The sequence below is a fragment of the Myzus persicae genome, unplaced genomic scaffold, assembly GCF_001856785.1.
Source record: "Myzus persicae strain clone G006 unplaced genomic scaffold, MPER_G0061.0, whole genome shotgun sequence".
NCBI lineage: Eukaryota > Metazoa > Arthropoda > Insecta > Hemiptera > Aphididae > Myzus > Myzus persicae.
The window spans coordinates 135,481-149,831 of record NW_019104062.1 but is presented as its reverse complement, the minus strand read 5'-3'; the positions used below and the strand labels follow the sequence as shown (position 1 = coordinate 149,831).

Sequence of the window (14,351 nt, the reverse complement as noted above, 5' to 3'; positions counted from 1 at the left end):
AGCACCGGGAAACCTTGACGTGTGCAGATATGATTATTATTATTTCCTGGGAAAACGGGTTAACAGTATGATCACAGTCGGTACACATTATTACAATTATTATTATTATTATTATTATTTAATCGCCTTGAGCAGTGAACGACGTCGAAAATAGGTGAAAGTCATATCACAGTCGTCGTCGTATCACTGCATCATTGGCGATATGCCGATGCATACCATAAAAAACGTACCTACTATGGAACATCGTTTTTAAGTAGGTGCATACCTAGATTATGGTATCGTGTTATTGCATTATTATTGTGGAGTACCTATACAATATTATATAATATATATTATACGGAGTACCTCGAAATAGTCACGTTCGAATTGTGACACTTGCTCTCAACCGTTTTTCAAATTATGTCATATTATTGAAAATTATGCGAATCATTATTACTTCTGATAACCCGAGACTCCGTTGTAGTGCAAAATAATTATGCGACATCCCAGGCTGAACTCGCCTGTTTTCCGTAGGTAATAATTAATATTTAATCAGATCGGTGTAGACACGAAACTGCCAACAGCTGTAACTGCAAGCAATGCGTGGACCTAATTACCTACGATATTAGTTTTCCGGGGAAGAATTGCTTTATTTCCTTGCGGATATGTAAGTACGTTTTCTGGAGCTGAAGGTTTGATCGAGCACTATTGTTTAGTGTTTTTTTTTCTTTATCAATACAAAGACAAAATTACAACTCAACAAATTATTTATGTAGGCAATATAATATTTTAATAATATTTAATTTACTTGTTTATGGGAAGATGGCCGTCTATAACTGTATGTCTTCGAGTTCGCTCGTTGGTTTTGGTGAACGATGTCGACTTAACTGAAATGTCTCATATTAATATTGGCTTGAGTAATAATTTTTACGGTGACGACACGTGTCAAATGTGAATAAATTATGATGGTCAATTCTATAGTGTGTATTTAGTGTACAATTAATACTGTATAAGGTATTAAGGTGTAATGAACTGCAATCAAAAATGGTAAAACTATACATACATGATTTTGGTTCTTTGGCCATATATCGAAGCGTATACTTACGTATAATGATATTATATTCAGAACAAACCAATGAACCATATATTTTTAGTTTTTATTAATCTTGTTTGTCGAGGAATCCCAAATGGTTTTTATGATACACATTATTTTACTCAGCTTTATAGGATTTTACGCCGTCAAAACAACAGTAAAGTTGTGATAATAATATTATATTATTATTATTTTTATTGTACTTTGATATGTTTTTGTTCCAACTTTATAATATGTAATGCTGCAGGTAAATGCATGTACAAACTCCAATGTGAAATTGTCTCACAACTGTTATATCAACTAAAATTTGAAAAAAAAAAATCAAATAATAATGTTCGTTATGATAAAATCAAATACCTACCTACCTGAACAGTTATACAGTTGTCTGTATGAGACAATAACTACGCTTTTGTCTCACGCCCTCAGATGATTTACAAATATGCAACAATACCTCTTCAAATGATCAGTTTATTTTGTATTATTATTTTTATTCACCCCACAATAATAATAATAATAATAATAATAATAATAATAATAATAATAATAATAATAATAATAACAAGTTGTCTTTACGGTGAAATATTACTCATATTGTTTGCAATAATAATTATGAATGCATGTACTAACTGTTTATGTGTTGGTCTTTTTACAAAAGATTTAAAATTTTAATTATGTTAAATCATAGTATTGTGTCAGGCCTCACTCTTTTTATTACGCTTACGTATCATTACGCAATAGACACAGTTCAAATATTTTGACTTGCATTTACGTAACTAAATGTTTAGTTTACATAATATGCTAATTTTTTGGTAGCATGTACCTATTCCAAGACTGCTACTTACCAGTAACAACAATTGTTTATATGGTTCAGTATGACTGTGCTTACCATTGTAATTAATGATACTAACTAAATAGGTAGGTACAATTAATTTGAAAAAAAAATTAGTTGCTACTATGTGTACCTACTGATAATTTCAAATATTAGATTGGTAAGTACTTAAGTTTATTTTCTTTCACATTTTTCATGATAAAGATTATCCGTTGAAAAGGAACTATTCCCAAAAATACCATTGTTAAAATTATACGGTACGACAAAATATTTAAAGTGGGTTCCATAGCATTATAATATAATTTGAAAGTAAACCGCAACATCTAAAGCAAGCAACCACAACAATATATATTTTGTATGAAAAAATATATATATACCTATTTAATAATAAACTATTCAAAATTCAAATGAACAAGTTTTAAAAAGGTGCTGTTTGATGAAATATTACCGATGTCAAAGGTCATACTAAAATTACTTTTCTTTAAATGTCAATTTGTTTCTTTGGATATTTTCCAGAAAAACAATATATTGCTAAATATGTTTAAAAACAAATAGTATAGATAGTATGGGACGAAGTTTAATCAAAAAGATTGATGTAAACTAATGTTATCTAAAGATTTATAGAGTTTTAAATATTTTTAAACAAAATATTAACAACTCATACTTTAATAACTAATTGGTGCAACTAATGGCTATGGTATGGCCTGCACCTTCATTAAAACATTTAAAATAACTATTCATTTATAATAATAATAATATATCATCATTTTACTCACTGTGTTCCGTGTACATAATATATTAAAATAGTATTGTGTGCTGCCTAGAAATTTTTTTCGGGGGAGGTTCAATATGTTTACCACTAGCCTAATCAAGTTCAACACGTATATATTTTATTAAGATCAACTTGATGAACAATTCACCCCCTCCCCCTAGGAACTCCCCTGTCCATTGTTATTTTTATTTTTAATTCATCCCAGTATAATATCATAAGTATTAAGTTCACGCTCAGTCATTCAATCAATAAAGTTTGTGTAATATGTTAAGTAATTTTGACTTTGCATGGTCACTTACTTATCACGAGTTAAACCGGCTATAGAACATAATATCTAGAGTATGTATGAATAACCTTACCCACCATACCTGTTTATCAGGTCCCATTACTTTGTATATATTTGCAATATTGACCATAGTTAAAGTGTGTAAGTGAATCATTATGTCTGTAAATTATACCCATGTTTTTATTCCGAAATTTACCGACGTCACATTTTCTGTTCAAATAAAATAAAATTTGATTGCATAATCAAAGTGGTTTTAAGTGGGGGTATGGCATGGCTACGAGAGAGGTATTATAATTTGTGTTGGGCCTGTATCTTCCCAAAAATTACCTTCGGACTTGTCTTTCCAGATTACCTTCACTCGAGAGACCGACACTATTGTATTAGTACCTATATCTATATTCATTTTTCGCCTATTTACTGTGACAGGTAATTATTACTGTTTGTATGGCGATCGCATACAAAATCGAATAATATGTTATCCTTGATAACTTATCAATACTAACTTTTATAACTATTTTCTTAATATTTATTAATAGTCGATGTAGAAATATTTTCCGGTATATAATCTAAAAGCTTCTAAAAAAATCATTATACTATATGTCGATTCATTCAATTTTACTGTGTATCATTAAAACCAACCGATGATACCTACCTATGCTTCATAGCATATTAATAAGATTATGCATTTAATTATTATGTTCGGCGGAGAGCTGCGCCGGAATAATGGAACTCGTTAAAATGCATCACAATATATTAAACGATAAAGCACTTTTGTGTTGGTATCCACTCAATATCTAATCGAAAAACATGTGTTCTATATAATAATGGCACTCAGCGAGTTTGTGTATGTTAGTTATCTTTTTTTATATTTTTACTGGAAAAAAAAATGAATACAATTTTAACAAACAGTTTTTGGGTCATTGATTATCAATTGTCCGCGGATCGAGGGGACGGAGAAAAAGGGCAACGCGAACAGACATAATACCAATTGTTATCAGAATATGTATTAAGATGTTTGTTCCTGTTTATTCTTGTGGAAACATATACCTGGGGTCAGTAAAATGTCACAGACAGAAAAGATTCAATAAATCGTCGAACACTTTTTGTGTCGTGAAAAATGCTTTTGAGCCCAGTGTATAGCATTATAGGATTTAACAGCATTAAAATTTTTTAGAAAAAGTGTTTTTTAAATTAAATCCAATTTTATTATTTTCAGTTTAAAATGAAATGTTATCTGCAGGTTATACAATTTTTAGATTAATTTTAATTGTTTAAAACAGTTTACTTTCATACAGAAACACAGGAATATCATCGTGTTATTAAAATCTACTTGAAGGTTAAATTAAATAAAACACGACGCGTACTTGTAGTTATGGTACACAATAATAAAAATGAGCAACAAAGTATTATGCGTTTGCCAGTTTACCAAATGAAAAAAAAAAATCTTTCAATATAAATTTTCCTAATTATGTGTACCTATTATAGAGTACCTGAATTGCGGAATAAAAATCCCCGAGAAAAAAAATCCCCGACCATATGGAAAAAAAACCCCAGACTATAATATTTGTATATTACTCACAATCACATGCAAATTATTGAAATATTATTTTTTTAAATGCTAATTAGTGTAATTACTAATTACCATCATTATTAATAATTGATTACAAATATATACTTAATACTAATAATATTGTGTGTTTTATAATGCTGCGATATTATGTATAATTCTGTAAAATTAAATAACTAAGATAATTTTTTTTTTTCATTACTTTAAGTTATTTTCTAATGTATCTAATATTATATACGATATAAGAATTAAGAACTTAAAATATTGTGTATGGTGTAGTACTGTAGTGTGTATAGGTTACACACTACTAGGTACCTTTGATAACTGATTTTTTTTTTTACTTTGATTACCTATATTAACTATTGTTTGATAATAATTTTTATTTTAATTTTATAATGTTTTAAATATTTTATCTATATAAAGTAAAACGTATAACAAAGCTTCCTATAATAATATTTTATTTACATTATAACCGAAATATTGTATGAAACGTAGGTAATATTTTAAATGTTTAATCCTTAGCTATAAAAATTGAACAATTTCTACATTTTAATTAGATATTACTACACTGTAAGTATATATTTGTAATTAAATATTAATAATGTTGGTAGTTACACTAATTAGAGTTTAAAAAAATATCTGGTCAATAATTCGCATGTGTTTGTGAGTAATATTATAGTATGGGGATTTTTTTTCCCGGGTATTTTTATTCCGATTACCAGAGTACCTATGTGATTCTTAAGCCCACCATTTCAACAATTTCAAAGTTGCACACTATAGTAATTTATTTAATATAAAAAATACAATAATTATTACAATACAGTGGGATTGTGGATATCGAGTTATCGAAGCCAGCTATGCAAGAAGAGTGTGCAATATTTTTTTATGATTTTCGATGTGATAAATACTCAATTTTTTTTTTAGCATCGTCAGAACGCTTACCCAACCCTATAGACACAAGGGTATTACAACTTTTCTTTCAATTATTTTAACCAACAAAGTCAACCGTCCCCTATTTTGTCATTAATTAAATTCCGAATGCCTACTCTCAACACACGTTCTCGAATTCCCAATTCTATCCTTTTCACTCCCACTAATTATGGCCCGAATGCTCCATGGTGTGGTTTGCCAATGAGGACCCCCAATTTACTCTGCGAATAGCCAAGTTTCAAGAGTATTTTCTTTATTTTCCCTATTAAATACTATTAATTATCTATGTATATATGTCATACACGTTATTCATTTAATTTTTTTTAGGGGGGGGAGGGCTTGATCCGTAACATTTTGGGCGGTACTGGTTTGCGCACAAATACAAAAAAAAAAAAATTTTTTGGGCACAAAACTACCACTCGTTTGGGAACAGTTGAGCCGTAAACATGCACATGGTTTGCGCACAGTTACCTTCTGGCCTGACCTTTTAATACCCTCTTAATAAGTAAATTATTAAAGTACCTACATACATTTTCCTTCTCACGTCTTAACAGACTTAGGACTGACTATGAATATATTCATAGGTGTGGTTAAAAATGCATGTTAATACTTGCTTATTGTTAATAATAATTGTTAATAAATTATGTTAAAAATGCATATAATATAATGTTTGTGTAAAATGTGTTAATTTTAATTTTAATATAGTGATATAGACCTATAGTCGATATGATTGGGAAACGTGTCTATTATTTTCCGTAATAAAACTGTTACGAATAAAGGTGTTGTGTGTATTTTGTTTAAAGAGCAAAAATATAGAAAATATTCTATATTCTAATATTCTATATAAAAATATTCTTATAAGACAGCAATTTTCAAATAACTATTTATAGAAAATAATATTAGTATAATATAGTATACATATATAATATCATTTTTATAAGATATATCAATTTAGAAAAACTACTTATATAAAATATTTATTTTGGCGCAAATGATATGTCATTTTTAACAGTTAACAGTTAAGTTAATGAAAAGCCAAAAGTAACTAGTTAAGTTAAAAAGTTAATATAAAATTAACTTATTAACTTAACTTTAACTTTTTAACTCGTTAATGCCCAGCCTTGCATTTTTGCACCTTTGGCGCTTATGTCATATAGCCTTATTTTCGTGTGCGCAAACCAGTTGTACATTTAGGATAACCGTGTGCGCAAATGAGTTCCGATTTTTCAGGTAAAAATTATAAAATGTGCGCAAACAAGTTGCAGCCAACATTTTTATAAATAAATAAATATTAGCACAATGTAAATAGTTTTTAGCTGGCAAATGATTACCCACCTAGGTTTTCCATTTATTATTTTATTTTTCACATTCACAAGACGGTACATTTCGCAACATAATAAATCGTTCGGAACTTTAAAAGCTAAAGCTTAGTACAACGTAAATGACTAGTTTTACTTTTACGCGTGCACAAGTTCGGTAGGAATATTTATCTTATATTTTGCTCGAACGGTTTTCAAATAATACTCGGAAGGTTTATCTGTCGGGACTGGACTATTCGGCCATCAAGAGGACGGTCCGGTAAGCAAAAAAATAGTGACTAGCCAAGGTGGGATGGCGGAAGAAAAAACACACATATTGGGTTCAGTCGATCCAAGCTCAGGAGGGGAGGGCTCGGGTAGTATTCGGGGGTTGAGGGGTATTTTGTGATTCATCGTGCAGCACCGGCGGCGGCGGGCAGACAATAAAAATAAAAACGGAAAAATCATTCAATAACGGCCAACCGATAGCGATCGCGTGCGCCGTCTATGTATATTTTATATATTTCGACTTTCCGGTGGGGTGGGTGAAAAAAAATGTATATACTTTGTATGATATATAATATAATATGGTACCTTTGCCGTCTGTTTTTTTGCAGCTGTGCACAACTTTAGGAAACGATTTTCTTCGCGACCCTTTTGCGCGTTTACTATTTTTTATTACACTTACCTATATATATATATGTATATACATATATACATTTATTTTTGCCAGATCAGCCAGATCAGATTACATTTAAATTTATAGACCGCCCGCGGCCTGTAAGGTGTTAATAAAGAAAATCCATTGTGTCCGGGCGCGCGGAGGCGGTGACGACGGGGTCGCCCGTTTGTTGGGGGGTTGTTTTTTTCAAAGGATTTCTCACTGTCAAAAAGCACGCGCAAATGCAAACTCGATCTTGATAAGCATAATATAATACGCACATGAGTTAAGGGGTGAACTCACATCTTTTGAAGCGTTTACTTTCTTGTTTTAGCGCCCACGAGAGAACATTTTTTTTTCCTCTAAACACACACTGTAACACAGGTAAATGTTTGTACGAAAAAAAACATAATGACTACGACGTAACTGGTACAGTGAGCATAATGCGCACACTTATACACGATTGTGCACATACGCGTGAAACGGTGAAAACCGTTACTAAACCCTTAGCCTTTGTCCGAACAGAAGGCACATCGTCAACACACGTGTATAGGTGTAAATTTGATGTGTTAAATATAGTTTGATCGTTTGATGGAAAAATATTGCGCATAATGAGGGTAAACTGCGCAGGATTTCAAGAAAACTCCTCGGGGTGGGGCGACTCGCAAACTCTAGATTTTTACCAAAAGCCCGAGTGATTATCCTGCCGTTTATCTAGCGAGTTTTTTTATTCTTAGCGGTTTTAAGTTTTGAAACGTTAGTTTGTTTTAGGCCACGAGCATGGTTAACATCTTACAAACTGCAGGACGAGTTTAAAAAAAAAACAATTTGATTTGATTTGTAAAACATTGCATGTTTTTGCGCAGGACGTATTATTATTCGTGATTTCACTTACAAAATATATACTTGATAATATTTCATATGGTACAAATAGATATTATTATCAATTTTAGTGTTGTTATTGGTATTTGGTTGTCGTCGATATATTTTCAATTTAATGAACGACTTCTATAGATTTGAGAATTGTGGCAATCCGATAAAATACCATCTGCTCCCTATTTTCTAATCGATAGAGATACTCTCATCCTTCAACAACAGTCTCACAACGTGCTTGCCTAAAGAAAGAAAAAACATTTTTAAAACAAATAGTTTCCTCTCTTAATCGCATGATATAAGATTGACCAGGTGAATTTAAAAATTTAAAATACTACATTTTGTAATATTAGTTTTAAACTAATGTTTTAGAACTTAAATAAACATAAGACATCAAAGTTACGTATTGTATATTTTATATAATATTGGTTGGCGTCATACTGAAAGCCAAGCCAGGGCAAGTTAATGCTAGTTTTTAACTGAATTAAGTTAAGTTGATGGAAAACATTTTAAAAAGTTTAAAGTTAACAGTTAACTTATTTTTTTTTAACTCAGTTAAATTAAAAGTTATATGAACATTTTGTATTAACTTATTAACTTATGTTAGTTAAATTTTTTTTAAACATCCATATAAATAACCGGTATTTAGATATGGTATCAAAAAATTAAAATCATAAATATTATTGAACACAGAAAATAGTCAATACCTTTTCTTTTCATAGAATTAAATTATTAGATGCTGATGAATAGAATTAGGTAGTAGGCATCAAAAGAATACAAAATACAGAAATAAATACAACCTTGATTTATTAATATATCATACATTTTTTTGAATGATTAAATACAAACAACATGGTATAAAGGAATGTACTTACTTGATTTTAAACTTTGAATTCTTTTTCTGAGAACTAAAACTGTAAAAAATCTCCAAGTCTCCACTCTCCAATTAGTGTGGACTGAATGTGTTGTGAAAATTTAGAACTGTATAATTAAATAGGTAATTTAATAAAAAAATCAAATGTACTTAATTGGACACTGACAATCACATCATACTATCATAGTAACACAAAAACTGAAACACAATATTGAATATTCTACATTCAATATTGCAAATCTTGCTTGCTAAGCTTAAACCGATGTAGGCTATGACTGTTTTGTCTACTGACAATATTGGCTGCTTATAAATATAATCGTTTAAAATATGAATATTAATATATATGAGAAATAACCCAAATGGTTTTAATTTAAAAATGACTTATTTATGGCAAACATATTATATAATGATGTGTTCTTGAGAATTGTACACTTCTGATTACTGATTTATATCTAAATGACTGTATCAATATAATAGAATAATATCATATTACTTATTACTTATTACTAATGAATTGAAATATCCTTTACGTAATGTCGACTCGTCAGGAATGGTTTTTTTGCAATATTTTGGTAAAAATTCGTGAAAATGTTTATTATTTAGTATATTCATTGGAATATTTGCAGCTACCAATGTTGAACATAAATCGGCATTCAAATCTGACTGACTACTAAACTGTTGTAAAAATGGTTGAAGTAATGCAGACTTTTCATTTTCGTGCCTTTTAACAGCTTGAACGTGTTTTTCTCTTCGTACATGCTATGGTATATCATATTTTTTTTCATGTGACACTTGTGTTTCACTAAGTTTGCAATATAAAATCGATCCATCTGTGTGACAAAATTCTTCTCCAAACTCTAACACCAATTTTTTTTTAAATGCATTTGTTTTAACTTTTACCTTTTTAATACATTACAACACTATAAAGAACTACAACACTTAAATTTTGAACTGGTCGATATCGATGTCATACGAGTACTGAGGGTAAGTTATACTGACTACATGCAAAAGCCGATAAGCTATCGACCCATAAGCTACCTGTAGATTGATAATCTATACGTTTAAGGTCGTTTCACACTAATGGTACGGTCACGGTCATTATTGCGGGTTTTCACATTTCTTATTAAATAAATGAACATTTATTTTTATTTTTATAGCATAACAGACATAAAAATTCCACAGTTAGAATAACTGAAAAAAACAATAAAAGAGCAAAAAAGCATTTACACGAAAAAAAACCAAAAGAACCAAAAATAAATTCGTTTATTTGGAATCAGGTTGACGTGAAACGAATTCATGTATGATAATTAATAATTACATTTCTATCTTAAATATATAAAAAGAAGCATTTCCTTTAAAATCCGAGCCCTATAGTTATTAGTATTTATTAATTTATTATTATTACAATATGCTCGTATGCCGCAGTATGGTATGATATACCTTTATGCATATAATATACGATGCACCTATAACTATATGGCTATATATTATAGGTATATTATAAGTTATTTTTCTTGAAGATTTGAGATTTCTGGTTGATGGAACAATGAATAACTATATTTTTAATTTCCTACTCTAGTAAATGGTTATGTAATATGCATCATCAATAATAATTTTAATATATTTATTATTTTTAATTATTCATAAATTAACGTAACTTGAATTTGATTAAAAGTAACTCGTTGTTTATGAAGTTTATATCAATTAAAATAAGTTAAGTTAAAAATTAAGTCATCGAAGATTAAATTTAAAAATGTTAAACTTTTTAACTTGTTCAGGCCCAGGCTTGATGAAAGCTAGGGTAAACCTGGTTTCATAAATTGTTACATTTTAATTTATACAAACCCAAATACACAGCAGACGATAAACTAAAAAAAAAAATTCTACCGGAAAGTCAAATTCAATTCTTATGAACGTTTGAAATTGAAATTCTTACAACATTGGATATTCACTCGATTTCTCTTATAGCGGTTTTCTTATTTTGATGTAATTCAAAAATAAATAACTCCAGATTCTTAAAATTTAAACCATATGCTTATATAATCAATTTATTTACTTAGTAAAATTTTCAAAATATTTTGACTGATTTTGGGCCCTTTACGAACATTTTACATAAAAATTTTTTTTTTCTATAGTTGCATGATAAAATTTTATTTGTTGGATCAAAAAGTTTGAAAATGTAAAACCATAGTGCTGATATATATTTACAATATTAGTTGAAAAATATTTAAAATGCATATGCACAATTGTTTTATAAGCATTTTAAAGTTCAAATTTTTACAAAACTGTCATCATTCAAAATTACAAATAGTCTTATAGTTTTTTTTAACATTTTTAAAATGTTCAACTTTCATAGCTAAGAGTTGAAAATGTAAAACAAAGTTAGAATTTAATCATTTCAATCTACTGAAGTACTAATGCTTAGTAGTAAAATAAATTACTTTAAATCACAATAATATCAGACCGTCCTCACTCAGAATCGTTTTTCGTCAACAATGATTTTTTATCATTGAATTCAAATTTAACACCATCCATTACAATTACCAACTTGTAACCTACTGAACAGTAGAGCGACATCCACTTACCCGCTTTTTTCTTCTTGATTTTATTTACAATAAATTTGCCATGGTCAATTGAACAATCGGTTTTTGTTGTTGATCTATCGTCAAACTAATAAACAGATATGCCGAGAAATATTTTTTTTGAAAACTTTCACAAATTTTAAGTCTATATTCGTTTTATTTTTAAATATTGTAATATATGGCAGCTAATCGATTACAAATTGAATCATAACAATAGTGTAAACAAGTACATTTTAAAGTAATATGATAACGCATGTAAGATTTCATTTATAATTTCGCTGTAAACCTTGTGAAGGATTTTAAGCTATATAGATATTGTATATGTTGGATCTGATGAAAGGATTTTGAAGATTGCAAAATAAAACCCAAAGTATTTTGGATTCATCAGATACGTGAGCAGAAAAATTGTTTTTCTTTTCAAAGCACAGTAATAATATGTACCTACTAGAATCGATTAGTTATTGGATTTGGCGGATATCTGAGAAACAGTTTCAAAAATTGAATCCTTTATGTATTTGTTATTAGGAATGATATTTTTTTTTCTTCAATAGTGCATTGAATATTTACTTTTTCACATAATATAATATTATGATATTATATTATATTATTATAGTATTATACATATATTTACCTAATGAAAACAAACAAAATATTTAGGAATAATTGGCCTTAACATATTTTTGTAACAGACGTCGAGATTTATGTAAAATTTTAAAATAACAATTACAACTGGAGGTTTCTATTTCACGGGGTAGTATCTAGTATAAAATGTATTTAAATTCAATTATTTTTGGAATTTGATAAAAACGAAAAAAAAGTTTTATTTTAGTTGTATTTTTGCAGTTGTCATTGTAATGGATATAGTTGTATAAGTATACATTTTTTTTTATATCAATAGCAAAGGATTTCTTTTGAAAAATATGAGAGATCGATAATTATCATATCATAGGAAAATGTCCATGTTTGCAGGTTATACTTCGCTACTCTCTCAGAATATGTTCGAGTGTTGCTGAGTGTAATATTGTAATAATGTTTTTTTCGAATAATTTTTTCAATTGCCTCGTAGACTTTTCAAAACAAATAACTAAAAAATATTATTATATACAGACTATAATATAAAAATCATATTTTTCAAAGTACAATTGATTACACATGATTAATATTTTAAATTAGTAAGTCAAGCATATAACAGCAATAAACATGTAGAATTTAAGGATCAAAATATTACAAGCACATTTTACAAATACATTTTAGCCATGATGAAAAATAATAAGTTTATCTATTTATTACATTAAGGAAGTTGATAAGGATTTGATTTACAGCATAATATAGTGAATATAAAATAATTAATTAATATGGAGGAAGACGAGCACAGTATATCTGTATCCTATAACTAGGCACTGTATGTAAGTATTAATATTATGACATTTTTCTTATTTTGTAAAATCATACGAGAAGTAGAAATTCTTTAGTAGCACGCATAACCAAAATTTTGGTTGAATTTGAGTTGATATAAGATATATATATGTTTAACCAGTTAGTAGGTACCTTGAAAAAAATATTGTTTTCACTGTTTTCTAAGGCTACCTACCATATCAAATATATTACTATAATATATAATATATATAAGTATATTGAATCAGCTTAAAAATAAAACTTGTTTTATTACCCAGTCATACTGAAATATATGATGTTGTTTCAACTTTGGAATCTCTCAAATAAAAATAAACTTATGTTGATACTATTGAAATTTTTGTAAATTTTAAAATGCGTATAAATATATTTTCATTTTTTTTTTATTAAAAAATGTTTTATACATTAATGCATTCAAACATATTATTCAGTGTAATCTGCAATGAAAAAAATGTATTCAAATAAAATAAAAACGAGACTATAGGCTGAAAACTTTGTTTATACTTTTAAAAAAATATTCATGGGAGTGATATGGATGGTAGAAATATTAAATAAATTAAGAATGAAGTTAAATTCCCAGATGAATAGAGAGGAAACTTATTTTTTCAACTTAGTTCTATGGTGACGTAGATATCAAGTTTCTTACAGGGCTTAGGTACCAATGAAATCCCCAAGAAACTATAATCCTTTATTAACCATATATTTTCTAGTGATTATAGGCTTTTATCAATTACGTGTAATTTGACCATAATGAATCATATATCATAGTTACGTGTTTTACTATTCTTTTGTAGACTACCTATACTCTAAACATGATAAAAAATATATTTTTAAGAATAAAATATACTAACTTATTTAAAAAAAATATATTTGGCACATGGATATTATAATTCCAAAATATATATTTTTTAATACAATAAAATTTTTCTCTATGAAAAATATTAATTTATGAAACACTATAAATAAAAATTACAAATTTTATCTATACGAAATATTATAATTGAATCAATTCAGGTTTGAAAATTTAGGGCATCTAAAATACGGTGCATCAGTTAAGGTTTTTTATAGTTACTACTAATTTTTTTTTTAAATTTTTAATTATGTTGTACTCAGTTAATATTGAGTTGTTAATCATACAACAAAAAAATTAATTAATTTTTGTATGAAGAAATCTTAAATCAGTGTTTACAAGTG

The 14,351-nt window shown here is 28.3% G+C and overlaps 1 long non-coding RNA gene across 1 annotated transcript; it reads right to left on the bottom strand.

Moving 5' to 3' along the window:
- Window positions 1-52: 52 nt before the first annotated feature.
- LOC111038235 lies at window positions 53-2,126 on the bottom strand. The gene is made up of 5 exons (XR_002604958.1): window positions 1,434-2,126; window positions 1,085-1,372; window positions 788-1,011; window positions 346-706; window positions 53-308 (listed from the first exon to the last, which is right to left on the bottom strand). It is a non-coding gene; the product is annotated as an uncharacterized LOC111038235 (long non-coding RNA).
- Window positions 2,127-14,351: the final 12,225 nt, after the last annotated feature.